Source organism: Xiphophorus maculatus, chromosome 4, assembly GCF_002775205.1.
Source record: "Xiphophorus maculatus strain JP 163 A chromosome 4, X_maculatus-5.0-male, whole genome shotgun sequence".
Taxonomy (NCBI): domain Eukaryota; kingdom Metazoa; phylum Chordata; class Actinopteri; order Cyprinodontiformes; family Poeciliidae; genus Xiphophorus; species Xiphophorus maculatus.
This window is the reverse complement of record NC_036446.1, coordinates 28935786-28958740: the sequence shown is the minus strand read 5'-3', so window position 1 is coordinate 28958740 and position 22955 is coordinate 28935786.

Genomic DNA, 22955 nt, shown 5'->3' with positions numbered 1-22955 from the left:
CCAGATTAAAAGATGGCACAACTATGAGTCAAAGCTTCTCCCATGAGGGGCCCAGAAATGTTCCACTTCAGCAAATCTGGCTCCAAAGAGGATTTGCATTTTCTCTCTGTCAAGCATGTCTAACCAAGAGTTTTGCAAGCCAAATTGGCCGGCATCCTGTTGGCTCTCTGCGCCCATCTATTAGAGGAAAAGAAATAATCAGGAAGTGGCTCCAAGTACTCCAAATGTTTCTAGAATCAATTGATCTTATTGTTAGATGCCATGCTGAGGGCTTTCTAACACTCGAAACAAGTGAATGTTATATAAAAACTGCTCCACGTGATTCAGTGACCTAACTAAATACACATTTGTTAAAAGGTGAAGGCTGGCTATTTTCCACTGTTTGTTTTTATCACCTGTCGTGGCGCCTCTGTGTGTGACCTGTCTGCCTCACTGACACAGGCGACATCATGCAGCGGCAGCGGAAGAGGACGGCGTTATCCTTCTTCCTGGTTTCTTCCTGCTCTATTGGTTGATGTTTGTTGTTGTTGTTTACTGTAATTGTTGTTATGTGGTTATGCAGATGAGGAAGCAACTCAAGCCCACTTGTTTCCTTTATTGTTTGTTACATGTTCCTTTTTTTTTTGTTTCTGTTACAGTTATCACTAAACATTATTTATGTGCACAACACTTTTAATGTGCGTATTTGGCCCTTAATACAGATTATTCAACTTGCTTTTGTGGGTGAAGGTCATAAAATCAAGTTGAAATAAAACTAAATTCTAGACGTATGATTCTCGCTTCAGGTGCAAGATGTCCTGGATTCAAATCCCGGACGAGCCCTCATAAGGGGGCTCGTCCGGGCCCATAATAGTTGGGGGCTCGTCCGGGCCCATAATAGTTGGGGGCTCGTCCGGGCCCATAATAGTTGGGGGCTCGTCCGGGCCCATAATAGTTGGGGGCGGACTATTTTGGAGACGCACCATTTATGAGAATTTTCTAAAGTATAAACTAATTTTAAGCAACCCAAGATTTAATCACAGTTTCTAATCATTGGACCTTTTGAACAGCTCTCGGAAATGAATGGATCCTGAAGATTTGGTTTCCTTCAAAGAGCCACAAGTGACCATCAAGAGGCTGCTCCTTTTGTGTCCACCATTTAGGGAAAGAAATGTTGAGGTTGGATGCAAAACCATCTGTTTGGTAGGTTACACCAGGAGCCTATATATTCTTGTTTTTGGGACACAGCTTTTTATTCTACAATATTCTTTAACCATTTTACAGTGTTGCTATTATTATACAAGGTCTGATGCTGTTTGTTGCTGTCAGTTCAACAAACAGCACTGACAGCAATACATGTCTGCTTATTCCCTTAAAAAAAAAACTCAGGACAAATGAGTGTCAGAAACAAGAAGTATCAAGAGAATAAACATCCCTTTTTCCAAAATCCATTTTTAGTATGAATCGTCCTGAGACCGAACAAAAGCTTCCATCAATTTCAGATTTTACTCATCTCTGTGCCACACCCTAATGATTATTGATGTGTATTGTCACTGAATGAAATGTGCTTAGTGTGCTTGAAATTGAATTGGAAGGCGTACATTTCACTTGGCGCTGCAGGGCAGATACCAGTAGTCATTAGACTCTTTACATAAAAACACGCAGTCTCTTTTGCTGTAAATTCAGCATCTTTCTCCTGATGGAGAGCTTTATTAAGAAAAAAATAGAATTGTGCAACTTCATCCTTCGTTTTGGCATACAATCGTTATCGCAAATATCAGACGCTGTGTTTTAAAAGGAAATGTAAAGAATAGCGTTGAGTCAGACCCAGAGCTGACTGTTGCAAATATTAACAGCACAAAGAGTTCACACAACATACGGTAATCCAGAAAGTGGAAACCACGCTCTCATATAGAATCTAAGGTGAGTCACTGACAGACACGTCTTACATTCATCTCCATTTTCACATTGAATAAAGTCGCCGAAGACTGCATGAAAACCATAAATGAATCTCAATTTAGAAGCTTTTAGTGCAAATTGTTTTTCTGAATCTCCTTCCAGTTGTGTTTATTTCCCCTCGCCTCGTCTTCAACAAGTTCTTTGTCAGACCTAAGCAAAGGGGACGTTCATGACGGCATCTTTAAAACAACATAAACCTCAAAAGGTTCCTAATGAAGCTCTGCGAGTGCACACCATCTGCACAAGGTTATGTTAGCTGTCACTGTCTTTCTTGTTATTTCAAATTAGGGACAATATTCCACTATTTTCCTCTATTTTCATCATTTATACCAAGGAAACACAATACTAAATCTGCTCACTGAAGTTGTTTTTTTTATCAAGACAAGTTAAAAAACACAAATTTAGGAATTTAAGCTTGTGGCACATTGCAGCAAAAAGGCACATTTCCTTTATATCAAAGTGCTTTACATCATAAAAACATCTTGTAGTCATCAATTAAGAAACAAGCAATAAACATTACATTTTGTCAAATGCTCATCACATCAAATATGTTGATCAGTGTTCTATTTACCACTTATCACCAGTAGTTCAAAATGGTTTTAGCCATGATTTAACAGTGGCTAACAGTGTTTCAGCTGTTTTGCAGTTTTATGGAACTTTGTTCCAGATTTGCAGTGGATAGAAGCTGAATGCTGCGTCTCCATGTTTGGTTCTGGTTCTGGAGATGCAGAGCAGATAAATTTATAGATAAAAAAATGGCACCTGAGATTCTGTTCAAATTAAGTGACTAGAGGAAAACAAGTAGAACATTTATTTAACACAGTTCTATAAGGTTCCATACTGTTTCAAATCCCATGAGTTTATATTGAAACAAAAATAGGTTTGTAAATAAAATTCAGTAACTTGAATTACCAGTAACTTAACCTAAGCTAAGATTTAGATTAGCTTTAGCTTAGCTGACCTAACCTAGCCTAACTTATTGCTATGTATAGCCAATCTTAGCTTAGGTTAGCTAAGGCAGGTTAGCTTCTTTAGCTAGTCTTAGCCAGGCAACTTCTTAAAAAAATAATCTAAGATTTATTCAAAGTAGACATGGTGGGCGAGACGGCCTTTTACGTTTTACGTTTAGATGAGATATGTGGCAAACTCAAAAGTAGAAGCGGCAAAGACGTTCAACTTAAATGCATTTCAAAATAAATTTTTGAGCATTTTAAATTGGTTCAGAATTCCCAGGAAATGCGATTCTCTATAGGATCTTTTATTTTTCACCTGTACCTCCAATGTGAAGGCACCAGGCCTTTAGTCACTTGATAGGCTAATTACAGTACCGCAGTCAGTATGCCTGATGCCAACAGACCCGACCGCCCCACCAGGTACATGCGTCATCATCTTAAAGTGCATTTGCACTGGTCTAGGAAGCATTGAGCCTCAGCGCTGGTTTCTGTTGAAAGTTGATTCTCACAGAGCAAAAGTGATGAATGCTGTCAGAGACGTCGAGGAGAACACTATGCCGAAGCTGTCAGAGGTGGCTGTGTTACGGCTTAAGTGGGTCAGAACTGCCTTACATCTAGCCAATCGTACTTCGACAACTGATACTATCGTCATAACATAATTTCTCCAGTTATTGTGCCTCCATATGAGTGACACGGGCCTGATCTTATCTCCATGGATAATAATTCAGGTCACATCAGCAGGGAACGGCTGCTGAAGGCTGAGCTTCCTCAAATACAGTGTCTTTAGACCTGGCCTCCATAGAAAAACCTCTGGGATTAACAGAGTCGTGTAGAGGGTCGTAACCCCACACCCAGAACCTCTATGACCCGAGGACAGCCAGTCTAGGAGAGAAATGCTATATCTCAATACAGTAAGCCTCTAACAGCAGACTTTAATTGCTGTCCAAAGACAAATTACAAGAAATCAGCATTATCGTCAGCATTACCTTATGACACCTTTGTTTCAATAAATTGTAAAAAATAACATTTCATTATTATTTTAAAAATGTCCTACTTTCACATTGTAGTATCACTGCAGCACTGACCTTTACATTTTCCACAAATTTCACCCAAGGTTTAAATATTCCTTAAATTTTCATGAGCAGCAGACTTAATGTTCGCTGTAAGCAGTTAGGCGCTACACTATAAACACTGATCAGGAACAAAAGGCCAAACCAATAAATGCATAAAGACATTCTTCACTTTTCCCTTCGAATTTATTCCATATGTTTGCAATAAATAAACAATAAACACGATGAAATTGTGTCCACTGTGTCCATTCTGTTTTTCATGGCTTTTTTTTTTTTTTTTTTAATTTCAAATCTTGGTTTTCTGCAGTAGTGCCTTCTCTTCATTACTTTTTAATTTTTTATTGTTTCAGAATACACACAGCTCAAACTATGCCTAAAGTTTACAGCCATTTGCAGTTTAACCCGTCTAGTCCGTCTAACCCGTTCAACTACCCTGTCAGATTGGAGTACTAAAGTTTAGTACTGAAGTACTAAACAGCAATTGTGTCATATCAGTGAAATTGTTATATTTTAGTGTTTCACTATTAATTAATAAACCAGTCAAGCAAATGTATTCTTCTCATTTGGCTAGTCATGATCCCTGTAAGTTTTCAGTATCAGCAAACCAAATCCTTTGTGTTTTCTGTTTAAGAAGACATAAAGTTGCCATGGAAATCTGATTCCAAAACAATGGAAAAGTGTCCAAACCAGAACCATTTCTCAACTGTTGTCAGGGGCCACACTTTGGACACCCCTGAACTAAGCAAAAGTAAATAAAAGGAACAGGCATGTCGGTATTCCCCAGATGGACAAAAGACATTTTGACTCAACAACCAAACTCCAAAGACTCCTTTGGCAGTTTCACAAGAGTAAAGATGCAAATTCAGTATTTTATGGCCGGCCATGAGCCACGCATCTCCTGCTGAACTTATGGTTTGACATTTGACCAGAGTGTCGTTTCTAACTCTGGGTGGAGGCTGGAAAAGTTGGTACCACTTGCTCTTTTGACACTCTATGTGTGTCATCCAAGTCCCCTATGTAGCATTTAAGAGCTCTGTCAACCTGCACAGCACCAAAGTCTTCAGCACCTCAAGATGTATTTTATCTGCTGCTGGCACCCTGTTGCAGTGAATCCTCCTTATTACCCTGGTGTGTTATAGTTGGGGATGGGCCCCTGAGATAGTGATGAGTGAATGGAGGAGAAACTCTAAGGGATTGGTACAGTGTATTGAAAGAAGAAAAGAAAGAGAAAAGTGATGGTTTTTATTTACCAAGTACAGGAAAGTTTTTTTTATTTTTTACTTGTTTGACAATAAACTTCCAATATTTTATTGAATCATGAAAAGTATAAAATAAAAGGAATTTTTACATTTTTGGTGACTGAAGAGTCTTGGCTATTTTCCTCTTTAAAAGCGAAAGCAGAATTTTATAATTTTGGGAATTTATTACTTTTTATTATGGCCAAGAAGAAATGACTCTGGCTCAGCAACAAATGAGTCTGGATATGAGTTGCTTTCTCCTCAAACTCTTTAAGTACTGAATGTAATTGAATTTAAGAAAATGGTGAGCCACAGTCTATTTTTTTTTTAAAGTAGCTAAATGTCTTTGGTCTTAGAGAAAAATTAAGCGCAACATTTTGCATCAGTGCTGCAAAAAGCCTGGCGTATAAAAGACAAATACTTTGTGAGAAGTAAGAGAAATGTTATGGAAAGTTACGGCATGTTCACACATGCCCATAGTCTCCAGTAGATGTTTTAATTTCACAAGTGACAAATCTAGACAGTGATGTGGAAAGACAGCTGTCAGAATGCAGTCACAGTACATTTTAAAAACGAGCAAAATGGCACAGGTGGTAGTTCAAGCAGGAAATATTTCTGTCTCCTAACTGCAGAACAGACAGAAAGAATGATCAGGTTAAGGGATTACAAAATTAGGACATATTTTGTGCACATGATTTGTATTTTAGGTTATGATGGAGTTTAATTAGAAAGCTTCAAAGATCGCCTGATTTGAGGATAACAAGATGATAAATAGATTTTCCATTTACAGAACAACACTTAAATAGTTGCTATTTTTGTTTGTTTTCTTTTGACTAAGTGCCACTTCCCTATCACTTTTTATTTTTAGGCACAGCATTGTTTGGCCAATTCCAGACAGTGAACAATAACTAAAATACACAGTCAAACATACCGAACAAAATGCAAATAAACATTACAAATTTGACGAATATCACTTGTGGTGTTCCACAAGGCTTTATTATCAGACCTCTTTCATTCTATCTATATGCTCCTCCTAGATTATGCTGCCTTCTAGCATCTATTACCACACATATTCTGAAGACACACAACTTCATATTTCTTTTATCACGTGACTCACTAAAAGCCCCACAGTGTATCTGTGATATCAGTTAGCAGAGGGGTCAGAATTGTAACCAGGGGTTTGGGTTTTATTAACCAAGTTAATAAAAGTCCGAAGCCAAAAACAAAAGGAATTTGACCGAGCTCTGGCTTTGAGGACAAAGCTCCTCCTCAGAGCTGAAGTTTCTAAGCTTCCACCTCACAGAGCAGGACTCCCCCGCTCAGCTCCTTCAGACTGAGTAATCGTTATAGGAGCTACTTCTTAGTGTAAAAATGTTGATAAAGGGTTAATAGAGGAGCCATGTTGTGATGACTTCCTGAAGGCGGAGTTTCAGAAAGAGCAGAGTTTTTAAAGAGACAGAGGCCCAATTTCAAGCAAATAAATTGTCAAGTAAAATTTCTTCTAACTCACATAATATATATATATATATATATATATATATATATATATATATATATATATATATATATATATATATATATATATATATATATATATATATATATATATATATATATATCTTTCTTCTAAAGAATTGTAACAAATCTCCTCATACACTAAAGAGGCAGGCAATAACAGTACCAAGACAAGTTAAACTTGCTCTCTCAACAAAACTGATGCTTTAAGGGTAAAATGTGCCCTGCAAACTGACCCAGAGGACTACAACTCACCATGTGTCATTACTTGATGAGTTGAGGGTTGTAAAACATGCCCTATTGAGCTAAAAGCAACACATCAAATTGATTGCACATCTCATTTTATTCAGTCAATCATTTTCTTTACCCACTTTACAGCGTTACGGGTCAGTGGAGCCTATCCCAGCTGTCACTGGTTGAGAGGCAGTGGGCACCATGGACGCATTGCCATAAAAACATCAAGCCAGTCAGACATGTGAGAAACACAACCGAGAACACACACTTCTGTTTTCAATTTCACTTCACAGTTTATCAAATGTGGAATGTTAAAGAAAACCGGAATCGAAGTCGATCAGTTATTATATTTACAAGCACATTTCATACTTGTAAGACTTGTAAGACAAAGTGCTTAACACCTCTGTTTGAAACACACAACCCCTAAAGAACCAAACAAAAAGGATAAAATCCAATAAAGAAATGTAAAACAAAGCAGTAGAATCATGTCAAAAGGATGAATTAAAGTCAGAGAAATCATTCAAATGAGGAATGAGATATGTTGAAATCAAAGGTCCGTGTCTTTTGAATAATTATGTTAATTATTTTTTTTCTATCCACCAATTTTTTAAATTAATCAATTAGTGCCTATTTGTTTAATAGGCACTAATTGACCTACTAATTGACCTACAGTTAGGTAAGAGCACAAAGGCAACAAAAATAACCCAAGACAACAACAATCACCCCCAAAAAGTACAAATTAAACTGGATACATTTTTTTGGAGCGAGTGGTGTCACGAAAATAATTTAATTGTTCAACATATGTGGGCTTGAATACTTCTTTCCTTTCTTTATATTATTCATTTTTCTTTTTTCCTACTACTTCTTGTTTTAATTAACCCTCCTTCGCAGTAAATGTCACGGTCAGACAGCGGTTTTGGGACCGTCAGTTCTCAAAACAACAAAAAAAACACACACAGGTCAACGCCGCCCCGCCGGACTGCACAAAGAGTTTAAGATTTGTTGGGTTCTAAATAAATATCAATAGGAAATTCTACTGGACTCTCAATTGGACATATCATCCAAACACTCTCTTCACTTTCTATTCTCATTTTTTACCCACTTCTCTATGTTCCAGCTTCCATTCGGGTGACCCAAAGTTGGCTCACAAAAACACAGTTTCCTCAAGACTGCAGCCTCCTCCCAAGCCTTCGTCATCAAGCCTCTCTGGATGATCCATCTTCACATCCTGTCCATCCATCCCTTCGGCCCATTTCATCAATAAGCCTTTAAATTCATATCACTGCGGTCCCTGCTGGCGAAACTCAAGTTCAAGTGTAGAAAGAAAAACAACACGAGTGTTTTTTGTCTTCCACAACCTCTGAGTGGAAAAGTGCTACTGCAGAGAAACAAGAAGTGTTTTATTTTTATTTTTGTCCAACCTTCAGATCACAGTACTGTGCTGAAGATGTGTGTGCTTTCAGAACAAGCAACTAAAGCTGAGGAATGAACAGGGCCTGGTGTATAACTCAGCAACATTTAAATGAGAAATATGCATAAAATGTGTGTCTGGAACTTCTTATATATTTGCTGCGTTGCCTTCATGCAAATATTCTTCTGCTGTCTTCATGTCACACCGTCCTCATATCCCAATGCCATCTAAACCTCCAGCTATTGGTCCGTGGCTTCCTCCCAAAGTGGATCACAGGCGTAATGTTGCCGGGTCAGCTTTCACTTTCTCTTTCAGCATCAGGAGCTACTGCATCACTAGATCCAAGGATTAGAGGCTCGACACTTGGCTCTTTACTCTGTAGTAATACTTTGAGTTTTATACAACAGAGAATTAGAGCCATACTAAGAAAAAAAACCCAAACAAGAATAAAGTTATAGTAAATCACATGAGGATAAAGCCGTAGCAAAATGAGAATAGTCATGATATTTAGAGAGTAAAGTCACAACACCAAGAGAATAAAGCTGTAGAATTATGAGAACAGAAGGATGAGAATAAAGTTATGATACAGAGAATAAAGTCAATATTTTGAGAATATTGACTCGTACGAGGATGAAGTAGAAAAAAATCATTATTCCCGTAATATTACAGGAATAATGCAGAAACAAGACGAGAATAAATAATACGACTCTTCTGGTCGTATAGCTTTATTCTCGAATTGTTTCTAATTTATTTTCAGAACTTTATTCTTGCAATACTATGAGTTTACTCTCATAATTTTTGGGGTTTTTCATTTTCATAGCGTGGACCTAGTACTCTGTCGTATGTTATTATGGTGTCTGTAATTTACTTATTTTAGTTTTTTTTTATTTTACATGCCTTTGGTTTGTGGTGAAAAAGGTGATGGGAACCACGGCCTTTACTAGTCTTTATATTTCAGGTGGAAATGTGTCATGATGCGATCGAAATGATAAACTTTGCCAGATTTAGGCATAAAATAATTTGTATATTTCTAAAAGACTTATGTCTTATAGGAACTTATAGGAAATGAAACACTTCTCTTAAAAACGTAGAAACAATATACAGCATTTACTTTGTATGTACAGACTGTACTGTATATCAAATTAAATTTTTATTCTTTTGCATTTTGTCCAGGGTGATGAACTCTGTATGTCTCCTTGACAATCACGCTAATCTTTAGCTCAATCCATAAATCCTCAAGTAGATCCATGCTTACATGCTAGGCCGCTCCCAAACATTGCTATTGTTCATCAGTAAGGAAACATGTTGGCAAAGTTATGTGTAAATCATTTTCCACTCCGATGGGAACATTAGGGGAGAAGATTCTAAAATAGCATGAGGAGGAGGAGAATAAAAAAGAAACACTTCTTTAGCAGCAGAGAGTGCAGTGCCGTTGTTTATCCTGTCCGTCCCCTGAAGAAATCAGACATCTCCCACACTGGGAAATACATTCAGTCGGTGAGATTGTTGGATCATGACAGTTTCTCCTGTGGGGAGGCAGGGCAGCAGACCCGATTCACACTGAGTCTTTGTTTTGAATAAGCATGAAGGAAGAGAATTTCATGCGCAGCAGGCAGAGGATTACCAAGGAAGGTGAGTGTTCAGTGAAAACCACACGATAACGTTCACCTCTGTCACGCCATATTACGGCGGATGAAGCCACAGAGAGAAGGTTATTGTTGCGATAACCTACAGGAGGAGTTAGGTTACTGATGTTAAAACTTTATTTTAAAAAGTGACACATTTTCAAGTATTTACTAAAACAAATGACATTTTCAGTCGCTGTTCATTCTGCGCTCCGTTCATGTTCTCACATGAAGCCGCTCTCTCATGTAAAAACGTATCTTCATGGTCTCCATTTAAGGAAATTAATCACATCATGTCTTTGATTTAAGTGTCTTGATTTTGATGCAATAAAAGTTGTAAAATTTACAACTGGATTTATTTTCCAGTTACAGAAGTAATCCAATTGAAATCTTAACACAGGTCTGTTTTAAACAAGACTAGATGTAATACAGATATTCTGAGGCTTGTTAAATGATTTTATTTAGTGAAACATAAGAATTAAAAAGGTGTTTGTGGTATATTAGCATTTAGTAAGTAATCAATAGTGAGTTGTAACTTTATAATTAGGTTTCTAGGCACCATATATACTGTATATAACACATATAGTAAAGCTCCATACTTACATAAACTAACCACTTGTTTTTACTGAAGCATCTTAGAGTCTTCAAATTAAATATTAATTCACCAAAAATACATATAATGGCAAATATAACCTCAGGTCCTTAAAAACTTAGGTGCTTACGTCAAATGCCATCTACGTTCCCCTCCGTGGCCACCCTACAGAGTCGTCATGGAAACGTTTATGAGGCTAACAGCAGCACGGCTAAGTGGAGCTACCGAGCTAGCAACTTTCTCCAGGTAAAGTGTTAACACACAAAGTTAAAGTCCAATTCAGCCTGCAATAAATTAAACGTCTACTGAAGGTGACAGACGTTCACAGTTAAATACGTCCATTAATCTCTTGAAGACATCGCCTCATTCCCATACAGTTTGTAAGAGCATTAGCATGTCTCTTGAGCTAGTTTTGTAGACAAAGACAAGAACAATTTATTAAAAATTAGAATGTAGAAAATGTTTGGGGCTTGTTGTTTTAACCTCCAAACAATTTTGTTCAAGTTTCACCGACAGCTATATGAATAATCACATCAGAACCAGACTCAAAGGTTCTGGTAATAACAAAACTTAAAAGCAGAAGTCTCACTTTAACTTTAACTTTAAAAAAAAAAGTAGCCCTAAAAGTGTAGGTTTTTCAAAAAGTTACTCAATTACGTTAATATAGCTAGTTACGACCCCGCACTTCAGACGACGTGGAAACCACAACAGCGTAGAGAGCAAGGCTATGAATAAAACATCTGTACTCAGAATGGAGGGAGAAATAAAATTAAAAAAGGAAAAACAGGCTATTAAAAAGCCTTAAAGCTCTGGCTGAAATTTTGCTATTGACAGCCATTCAAAACATTTCTCAACAAGGCCATGATGAGACGGAAACCTCAGAAAACAAAGTACATCTCATGAGATATTAGATTTTGTGAGCAAACCTGATGAAATGTAAAATACAACCAACAAACCCGCTGAAAATGAGATTCAGGGATGTTCATCTGAAATGGGGAGAGCGGGCATTTCCAACATAGTTAGAGAGAGAGAGAGATTTATTTTTTCAACAAATGACACAAAAGACATTTCTAATTAAAATTTCTCTATTCTTAGAAGACACAGTGAAACAATAAATAGCGTCCAAGTGTCTGTGGATATTTTGTTGACTACACTTAGGACAGGGATGTCCAAACATTTAGTCACACGGCACAAAAACGTCATGTTGGAATCACTCTTGGGCCTTAAAGAAAATATTTTATTTTACTTTTTATAAAACTTTAAAAACCAAAATCACAAAGCTTTAATATTTGTTTTTTCATGTACAACAACAAAGTAGGAATTGAGTTGCTTGATTTCTTTTTTTTACATTGAAATCATTCCACGTCCAACAGCTCAAAAAGGTTTATAAAAAGAAAGGTAACAATTTAGACCAGATTTTGTTTCACTCTTAAAAAAAATAAAAAAGCGAGTATTTAATTGATTAATGATTGAAAAACTGCTATTGCAGCATTACACTTTTACTGCATAGTGACTTTTACTAAGGAATAAAAGTCGCTATGCAGATGTGGTCGTATTTATATTGAAATCAAAAAGAAGGGAAAAAAAATTGTGGTTACTTCTAAGTTATCAGAAATAATTTTGCCCTCGTCATAAATAAAATGTCTCCATCTGCATCCATCCATCCATTTGACAAGCCAAATCTGTGTCGTTTTTTAGCTGCAGCCCATGGTACCTTTTAATTTTATTGTTGTGCACTTCCAGCACCCCCCCGCGCCCCCCCCCAAAAAAAAAACAACTTGAATTTTTAGCTCAAAATATATAATTTCTCTTAAAGTAAGCAAACCAAACAATGTAAAGTGTGACCAGTTGGTAATGTGCATTTCAGAGAGCTTTGCTATTGTCCCCTTATGCCTCCCTGCTGTACAGTCTCAATCAGCATGCTCCTCTGCTGCTGTGTCTCTGGTTGACCACAATTGACCTCATCATTTCCTCAATCCCAAGTGAACAGGAATAGCCTATTAACTTTTGAGGGCTGCCAATCTAAAGATAGAATGGCTTCTGAAAGGGGGGCATGCATTGTAGGTATACAACACTACAGAAAGTATGACCGTGATAACAGCACACACATACAACTTGCACTGTCGAATCTCTTCCCTTTAGGAAATTGTCAAATTTCCTCTCCTGGGGAGCACAAAGTGGGCATTAAACATCAATGTCCTCTCGCCGAAAACGGTTTGCTTTCCTCCCTGTGGAGCTTATAGACAAGTCGCGTATCTCAAAAAGAAATGGCGCTCCTGTGCTGGTCACTGAGATCTTGCAACTCACATTTAATTCACAGTCATTTACACACCTGTTGTTAATTACCAATCTGTTGTTAATTTCAATGGCAAAAATGGCACTTTGAACAAGTATGTGGAGTTGATTTTTATCTATTTTTTACTGTATGGTGAAAAAACACCAGTCTTTTCAAGATAGTCCAAGCAAAGGCAGCACCGTAATTAATGATTTTTAGCTTACAGCTAATGAAAACAGATAGACCAATAAAAAATACTTTAAAACAGAAATGTTGGATTAATGAAAAGTATGGTTAATACCTATGTAAATTTTTTTATTTTCATAAGGCATTTTTAATATAACTGTCCAGAAAGCATGTTCTAATTTATGGAATATGAATGCAGTTAAAACATTTTGAAAATTATATCGCAGTACTTTAATCATAAGCCGTCTTAAGCTAAAGAATATGTAGAATAAGTAATTCCATAATCCTACTTTTAAAATGATCCAGCCATATTCTAGGAAGCTGCCATTTTCATGTCTGGACTGAAGTTCAACTCTGCCACCATCACAACATGTGAACATTGCATATATGTCTTTTCTTTCCCTCACACTGACAGAGTAAAAACCAAAGTGTAACACTGTTTTTTGTGACACTCAATAGCTGCTTTTCCATTAACCATAAAATTGCGCAAATTGAAATTACTTAGCCTAATGGAAACACGACAATTTTGAAAAAAAATTAAAGTATATATATTTTTGATAAGAAGTTGCTAAACTAGCTTTCCAGTGAACAGTAACACTGTAAAACCATCTCCTTCCAGCACAATTCTGCTCGATTTTTATGTCCTTTCAGTGCTCCGTCTGGGATTTGTCCCATTGAGCTCGATTCCTCCAGTTGAATTTCAGCCGGTCCAATCAGCAAACAGAAGGAGAAGTCGTGAATCATTGACATCGATTTTCCGCACCGTTTCATAGCCTGTATAGGATTGTAGTTTAGCTGTGACAGCGGGTGAAGTGAACAAAGTCACTCAGTTTGTGTTGGTCATGCCTCCAAATATAGAACAATTAAAAGTCACAGAAAAAGGAATGGGCATGGCATTGGTTTTTGTTGTTCTTTTTGCTGGCAAAGATGTCATGGCCATACTCCCACAGGTCTCGTATGGCACACCCAATTTCTGGAAAGCTTTGTCGAGCTGGCATGTTACATGAGTCATGGTCAAACGTCAGTGATTGGGTTCCAGACTTTCTGTACGAAGCAAAGCGTAGAAAAAGGCGGCAGTTTTTACGAGGCCACTTCCAGCAGATTATGACAGGTTAAGGCCAAATCTCTTTCCTCTGATGGTGACAGCCTGTGAGTATTTTTGTATCTACATGGATTATAGAAAACATACAATAATGTTAGGGTGGTGCACTCAGTTGTAGCTCTTTAATATGTTTAAAGTTTGATAAACTCCAAATGAAAAAAAAAAGAAGAAAGGTTCGAATCCATCTTAAAACAAGTTAATCAACTGAGGAAATTAATATGATATCCATCCTCATTTTGCGTGTAGATAAACTTCTGACCCTGACTGTAGTTTAATACTCCGGTGCGGCATTTAAGCAAAGGCTACTTTGCCCTTAAACACAATTCGTATATGATACAACTTCTAATCTCTTTTCATCATATTAGTGATTTAGCAAAACAGGATCCTGCTTCGTGCTGAGACGCACTAAGAATCACATCTTTAATGAAACTTGAATATCCGGTCATAATGCAGATAATATTCAGAACAAAGAAAGAGGTCAGGAGTTCGACACTGAATATTAAAGATTCTTTTGAGTTATTAGCAAAGATGGCTTGAAACCAAGCATCCGGAAGAGCAGTCCTTGTTGCACAGGGCAGACTGAAGAGTGCTTTGTGTGAAGAATCTGCCAGAATGTATGGCCACTGGTGAACAGCAAGAAAAGACATAAAAAGGAGCAAGACGTACTGAAAGAAAAAAAAAATTCCTACATGTATCAACCAATTAACTAGTTTTATAATGTCACTTGCTGCAGTTTGAGTTCATTTAATTGGAGTTGATGTCCAAATTAATTGCAGGGAAGCCGATAACATTAACCATTTCTGGCCTTCAAAAGAGGAATTGTTTAAAATGTCTGAGCAATAAAAAAAAAAGGGTTTGATTCCTTATCAAGATGTGAGACTCACAGCTGCAAATAATCCATTGTGCGGTGATGAAAGCGCGGCTAAAGCTGCGGACTTAAGAAATGGGTGAGAAAGTGGTTTTGAAATGGAATGGAATCTTTAATTAGGGGATTTTATATCAAAATCATTTTAATTGTGCCCGGGGGAATGTAATTGTTACATTGAGATGAACTCTACAACGTGCTCATCATCTTTTATGCCTTGAAAAGTAGTTGAAGTGTTTCTTTTGCTTGCTTGAAGTGACCTAATTATTTTTGCCCGAGTCACAGACATCAGGTATTTTTTAAAGGTTTTAACTATAAATTCTTATTTTTTTTTCTCTTCTCATTTATTTATTTTGTGTCTATAGGCTTCCTACCAAAGCCCCCACAAATTCTCTGAACATAGTGAGATTATTTTTACTTCGTCTCCCACAAACGATTGCGAAAAAGTCAGCTAAAAGGCAAGTCCAAGACGTTGACGTGTTTTTCCTACCGGGGGCATTGGCAATGACAAATGGAAGACTGGCAAGCACAGGTAAGTATGGCATATTTTGACAAGCCCTCCATGTCCTTTAACTTATTTCATGGTGTTTCTGCCTGCAGCAGACAGGTGCATGACCCTGACAGAACGAGAGCAACAAACTGAATTGGTCTCTCAGGTGGGCCTGCCGGATCTGCTAGCTTTTGTCACCCTGAAGTCTTGAAGGTACAGCAGCTATCGTCCGTTAATATGATGAAAGGATTAAAAAAAATTTTGTGTAGTTGTCTGGAGTGTATTTTATTAGTCATTTATCTGCAGTAGTTGATCATTAGTCTAAGTTTAGAGAACCAACAAAAATATTTTCTAGGAGTCAAGCAGTAAATCGTGACAGCACAAATGCACACAAGCTGCTAAAGCACAAAAAGTTACGATTTCTATGCATTTGACCCAGATTTTATATGACGAGCGTAGAAAAAAAGAGCGCAGTATTAGTATGTCGTAGCAATTCTTGAGACCTTTGTGCATTCAGAAAATAGAAACCGATATCTTATGATAAAATATGAAATTTGAGCAAGTGTGCCAATGGAAATTAAGGCCAACAGCCATGGTACTGAAATAAAGAGATATTTCTCAATAAATGAGACCTGATTTAAATTTTTGTGAAAAAGTTTTAACTCTTTCAACAATGCCACAGCTCTGTTGTCACTATTGAGTCACTTGCCTAAAACCAATATTTGTCGTTCGAGTTTCTGATACGTTCCTGTAGCCAATAAATGTTGGCTAGTGCACTTTAGATATCAAAACTTCTATATCTATAGATATGTTGCAACAGGAGCACGAGATCATGACATCTACCGCGCGTCTCCTGAACCCCGCGCTAAGACTGCAGGAGAGTTAAACAGTTAAATCTAGTCGAAACTTTTACAAAAGAGGAGAAATTAAGCAAACAAGGTCGCTTCACCTCCTCACCTGAACATGGGGTTGTCCATCCTCCTCCTCCTGTGGATCACACTGGTATGCTTTGCTTCCCTGTCATTATTTAGTATAATAATAATATAAACTACATTAGATCTGCTGTTTTTATGGGCCACGGGAATTATGCACGACTACCTGTATATGTGCGGTTTAGGTTTGTGCTGATTTTGTGCAACAAGCAAGATGTGGTTAGCAGATGTTTCTGATATGCGTGGCATGGGCAACCGCCCAGGGCATCATCATGTGGGCGGCGGCATGATGAAGTGACTGTATCTATACCAAAATAATATATTCTGGACACTTTTGATGAAAAACTGTACTTTCTTTGGTACTTTTTCAGATGGTGGGTAGTAGGGAATTTTCCATAAAAAAAATAAATAAAAAAGTTTCTCCTGTGGAAAAAAAAAGTAGCTTCACAGACAGTTCCCCTGATTCAATCATGCAAATCAATAAAGGCTTTTGCTCCTGAGCAGCTCATTCACAATGAATCAAAACTGTAATCCTCATGTAATTATTACTGATGTCAAAACGCAACAAATGGTTCTGTGGGAAGCATCGCTGCGGCTGACCTGTGAATTACTCATGGCAGGGTCAACAACCCTCATTTGCATGGTTACTGTTCCTACTGGCAGGGGCTGCCCTATCAGGGCGGTGGGGATGGGAGCTTTTTTTCCCTGTTTATGACAGTCATTCATCTTGCTGACACCTGTCAGAACGCCGCTGACCCACAGATCTCCAAAGGCTTTAATGAGCCAATCGGTAACGTAGCCAAAGTTCTCGCAAAGGTTGTTTTTAGATGGCCCATCGCTGACCCTGCGACCCCGTTAGATCCTTTTCCACGGCAGTAATCAAAGAAGCTCCCACCCAGTGAAAAGTAACGCCAGCCTTTTAATAAATAAAAATAAAAAAACGCCTTGATGTGTGACTCTATAGAAACAGGAAAAAAATGGCTGTAAAACCTTGTCAGAGGCCACGCGGCGTGTCACGATTCACCCTTTATTGTGGCAAACACCCCATTCGCTTGTTGTCTTTTTGTTGCTCCTATCGTGATGAAATCTTTGAGAGGTGCAGGAAATTCTGTCATCTATTTCAGCCAAAGAGATTCAGAGAACTGAAAGCTTACTTTAAAGCTCCGGGGCTAGAGTCATTTCTGAACAGCAATTTCTCCCCCTTTTTTCTCCGCCATAACCACTCTGTCAGTTTTCTGAAAAATACTCGGCAGGGGATTGCCAGCTATAAAGTGCACATTAAAGAGATCTATCAGAGTCAGATCATTGGCCGGGACCTGCACTAGTGTCCAATAATACAGTCTGCCTTCTCCAATTTCACATGACAGACAGGGATATGGGGACAATAAACACATATCACTTCCTCTCACGTACGCTCTGGCTGGCTCTCAGACCAGTCTTTCCTCTGGTTATGGTTTGATTATCAAATCTCCATTTCACACTAAGCACTGGCTATTTTCAATTTACTGTTGTTATTCCTATGTTGGCTTAAAAACAAAGTGTTGATAGTTTGTTATACTCAATTATTTTATTACTACAGCCTCTAGAACCTCACTTCTGGGCATACTCTATTTTGTTGTTTTGTTTTTTAGAAGACATTGAAGCTGTTTTGGAGGCCCAGAAAGATGGATGGAGCTAAATACACAGAAGGTATCTAAGAACCTTCCCTGTAGAGAATGCAAAAGACTTGAGATTTTGAAACATTCGAAAGGAAGGTTTGGGGTGCTGAAATACTTCTTGATATGCTGTTTGTTGGTGTTTGCAAAGCACCTAATCCAGTGGCACCATAAACTTTTCTTGCCACTAATTGGCTGTATATGTTAGCTTCTGCAGTGGTGGACAGACGGTTTCTACTGTGCGTATTAATGCATATCAATACTAGATATATTTGGTGTTTGAACCAATAAAGGTGGGTAGATGCAAGTATTTCAGCTATTTGTGGTCAGCTGTGTTGACCAACTACCATAAATACCAATCCATTGTGTTTTGCAAAGATGAACTAGCGAAATCTAATTGGGATTATTGATTTAGGGGAGTTAAATAGCTGTCAGGTTAATTGGTCTCTCTAAATTCTCCCTAGGTGTGAGAGTGTGTGTGTGCGTGGTTGTGTGTCCTGTCTGTCTCTGTGTTGCCCTGCGACAGACTGGTGACCTGTCCAGGGTGACCCCCGCCTGTCGCCCGAAACGTTAGCTGGAGATAGGCACCAGCACCTCCCGACCCCACTAGCGACAAGGGTGTAAGAAGATGGATGGATGTGAGTGAAATACAACTTAAATACAGCATCCACATATACAGTATGTTGGAACTGCACCAGAGTTCATTTACACCAGACAGAAACCTAGGTTTTTAGGCTAATCAGAGTTCACTTTCTTGGTCCGCATCAGAGTTCGATTGCGCAGTCACAACTCCCCAAACAGGCCGGACTTTCCAGACAAACAGTTTGATTAAAGCGGACTAAACGCCAAATACCATCAGAAGTTCCAGAAACACTTCAATGCTGGATGGGTATGTTAGCATTTTATACCAACCACAAACGGTTGAACAACCTAAAGAATTTGTTGTGGAGTTCAGATGTTTATTTATTCAATAAATTAAAAAAACCGTTTTTTTAATTTCAAATGTTGCTTATTTTTGTCAATATATTGCTTTCGATAAAAAATGCGATTAAATGCAAATTTTAGTCAAGACCCACCACTTGTTAAAACATTGCATTTTATCTAACCAATGTGCATGTATTTTGTATCCCCAACATTGCAAACAGCATAATTTATACTTGACGTAATATGTTTTCCTTTAACAGCAGCTTCCTTCTTTGACGTTTTCCATACAGGTGAGCTGTTTATAAGTGTTGTTCTGTCAACAGATTCCTTCATCTCAGCTTTACATCTCTGCAGCTCCTCCAGGGAAAGCAAAGCAAGCCATGTGAATACCTTTCTTCTTTCCTAGAAGCCAGGTTAAGGGGCACCCTCCTACTTTAATAGTTGACGCCACTGTTTCAGGTTTTACGTTGTCATGGCTAGGCGCTGAAAGCAGAACAAGGTCGGGAACTTCCTCTCCATCTCTCCGCTCAGCGCCTCGAGTCGTAGGAGGATTTGTTGGGATGGTGGGGGTAAAAAGTGAGGTAAAATGTCAAGAACGGAGCGATTGCTTGGGAAAGGGAGATATTAATTAACTCTCTCCGGTGGAGCTCTCCTGCCACCTCCCCTCACGCGTGAGCCCGTATGAATCTTTCATCTCGTCCTCCTCGCCGCGTCTCTGAGGACGTGGCTCCAATTGCGAAGCCAGCCAAAAGGATAGGCACATACAACAAATGCAAAGGTCAAAAAATAAACAGTGTGGCTATGAATGACAGTCTCTCTCTAAGGGAGGCAGACTAACAGCACACCGGCTTTTGCTGGGCTAAAACACTCACAAGTAGGACAGAAATGACATCTACAGGAATGCTGTACAGATACTGAGAATGGAGGCCTCCATGTACAACACAAGTTGTCTTGGTGTTGTCTTGGAAATTATTATAAATGTATATAATAACATATATTTTATTCAACATAATTTCTAAGATGCTAATCTAAATCCTGGTAATTGTGCCTGTACTACCACCACTAAATCGTCATGACCTTTAAATATGGACTTTATCCGCTTGCAAATAGAATGAATGTAACTGTGTTTCTCATTGCAGTCATTTTTTTGTGTTCATTAATTAAACATTGAATAAAAAGTCAGTTTCCAAGGAAACTGAACGTTCCTCATCTGAGAGTCTCTGCACCAACAACCACAATGATCCCCATGGTGCTGAGCAATAAATATCAGCAATTATCAATAATATTAATAATTGTATTTGATTGGATGCGTAGGCTGAATCGATTATCACTGCGCAGTGCAGTGCTGATGGAGTGGCTCGCGTTGGCTCTGGGAATGTTACTCTGACTGGCCTGTAAGGGCTTTTATTTTACAACTATGCAAAGCAAAACAACTCCAAATGGTGAAAATCCGTCAAAATGACTAAATGTATTCAGTCATATTGTAATTTTATGTAAGATCACGAAGCAGGGTGATCATTTTAAACCCTGGTGTTGTATATGATTAACGTTAAATGATTTGAGTGCAGTTTCGGAGCCTTTCAAATGTATTCAAAGCCCTTGAATTGTTCCTCATGTTGCATCTTTAACTTTTAGTGTATGTTATTGGACTTTATCTGGCAGATCAACACAAAGTGGTCATAGCAGTGATGGGGAAGCAAAATTTACACTTTTTTTTGTCTTCATTGTGTCTTTGACCAAAAAGCCAAAACTTTGTCATTTTGTCATTGGGGTGATCTGGGGTCTTCTCACAAGTTTCTATCTAAATGTTTGACAAAAGAGTTTAGTCTGACCAATATTTTACGAAAGAAATGGAAATTTCAGACTTTTAAAAAGTCAAACAATTTTGACTTGAAAGTTTGAGATTATTGTCAAGCAGGTTTTTGTAGCAAATGTTTAAGTTTCAGAAATTTCCAAGTTTTTTCTAGAAAATTTCTGAGAATAATCTCAAAATTTCTGAGATTTTTTTTCTCGCAGATTTTTTTAGTTTTCAAGCTCAGAAATGTCCAAGAGTGGCAAAATATTAATGGCATAATATGAAGAAGCATATTTTCACATTTTTGAAAAGTAAAGAAAGGATTTTGATACATTTATTGATTATAAACCTGTTGCAACGTGATGTCACGAATGCAAGATCCCGCCACCAGCTCTCTGGTGAGGGGCAAAAATCTGATCACCAATGATGACTACTATTGGATTTAGCTGTAAAATTGTCAATATAACACTAAATCTTAAATGTATGTGTGATATATAAAAGAAAAAAGGACATGATGCTTTGCTTCTAATTGTCAACACTATGACGGAGAGGGTCAGTTATGCTAGCTTGACTTTGACAACCGCAACATGTAGATGTGCTGCAGAATTCAGTGTGTTTTGGTACAGCTAAAAAAAATAAAATAAAAAAGGATACGTCATCCATAGAGCAGATGTTTAAATTAGCTAATCTACCACAGCAACCACATATTAATAATCAAATTCATAATTGCTAAATGAACATTAAGCCTGAAAACATAATACTATAAGGGACAATGTTCTGGTTTTTTGTGTGTGAAATATTTGCGTGTTTTTTGGTGTTGAATCCTGATACATTCGTGGTGGTGATGTCAGTCAGTTGCCATGTCAACGAGTCCGTGTATAGGAGCTGACGAGGCAAGAAAAAGAGGAAACATGGGTGGTTTTGAATTATTCTCCGACAGTTTTTTCTGCATCATTTTTCCCTTTGCTGCGGCGCACTGCACTTAATTAATAATACCGGCATCTCCAGGTTTCATTTTGTTAATGGGATTGTTCAAGAATAGTCTTTTTTCCTTCCAATATTATGCGCATCACCAACATTTCCTGCAACATGCCTATATGAAGCGTAAAAATATCGTAAAATATCTCAGTAAAAATATTGTAAAATAACTCTAGCGTATGCCATAAATATCTCTGTTTACATGACTCTCTTTTTAAGCTCCAAACTTTGAGAAGCTGTCTCATGTCAGACTTCGCTAGCAGGCTTGCCTGTTCCAGTTCTGGAACATGATGAGAACCAGGAGCTTTCAGGGCAGATGGAGGCCCACGGTGATGAACGTCTCTCTCGGGACGGATCATAAGCAGCCTCCTGCTGAGCGCACAGATCAAAGCCAACCCAATTACAAGCAGACCTACACCTCTGTCTTCTTGCTGTGCTCCGGCTGAAGCGAGCTTCAGTTTTCCGGCTGGCTGGTCAGTCCCAGACATGTAAGTCACGTTTCTCGTTCTCTAAGTGTGTCAGAATTCTACAGAGACTGCATCATTTATTTGTTTGGTATTTAGCAAGCCCATGTCTGTACAGTCAAGTTCCCATGGAGAAAATAACCCTCCCCCATATTAATAGAGGGGGTCAAAATCATTGACCTGAATTTATTTGTCTTCAGAACCGCTAATGGCCTGGCATGATGGGACATTTATCGCTGCTGTTGCTCTGTGGCAAGATGAGTCCTGACTGGGACAGCTCTGTGTGGAGTTCACATGTTTGCTCTGTAAATATGGGATTTCAGGTGTTCCTCCTTCATCCCAGCACACTGAGCTGGCCACGTTCAAGTCTTCCTTAAGGGTGTCTGCCTGTTTGTACTTTGTCTAAACCTGGATCTTCCCGTCCCTTAAGGCCAGACCATAGGACTGAAAAATATATAACGACATAAGGGTTTCATATCAGTCGATATGAATCATTACTGATTCATTTTTTGTTTTAAATATCTGGAATACTTAATCTTGTGACGTGACCTTTCCTGTTTTATCCACAGTTTTCACTCAATGTCTTATTTTTTTTATTTTTCTGCAGTCATGAGGCACAGGAGTAAAACCTGAAACTCCTGCTGCGCAAGTTACCAAAGAGGTTATTGCTAGGTAACCAAAGAGGGAGCGAGTTAGTTGATGCCACCAACGTT